Raw genomic sequence first — 299 nt, forward strand, 5'->3', positions numbered from 1 at the left:
TTGGGGAGAAAGGGGAATAGCTGAAGGTGTTGCGTAGGTATAAGCCTGAAATGCTGATTCTGAGAGAAGGTGAGTCACCACTTGCAGAGTTTCAGTTTCCCCAGCTGTTAATTTAGAGAGAGGAAGATAATAAAATCCACCTCACTGGATTTTTTAAGAGCTGCACTATATAATCCTTATGAAGTGGTTAGCATTAACATCTGACGTGCTATAACCATTAAATAAATGTTAGTTGAACATAACATCAATACAAGGAATAATGCTCTTTTTAACACTATTATTAAACATCCCTATCCCGT

Source organism: Ursus maritimus, unplaced genomic scaffold (assembly GCF_017311325.1).
Source record: "Ursus maritimus isolate PB19 unplaced genomic scaffold, ASM1731132v1 scaffold_19, whole genome shotgun sequence".
NCBI lineage: Eukaryota > Metazoa > Chordata > Mammalia > Carnivora > Ursidae > Ursus > Ursus maritimus.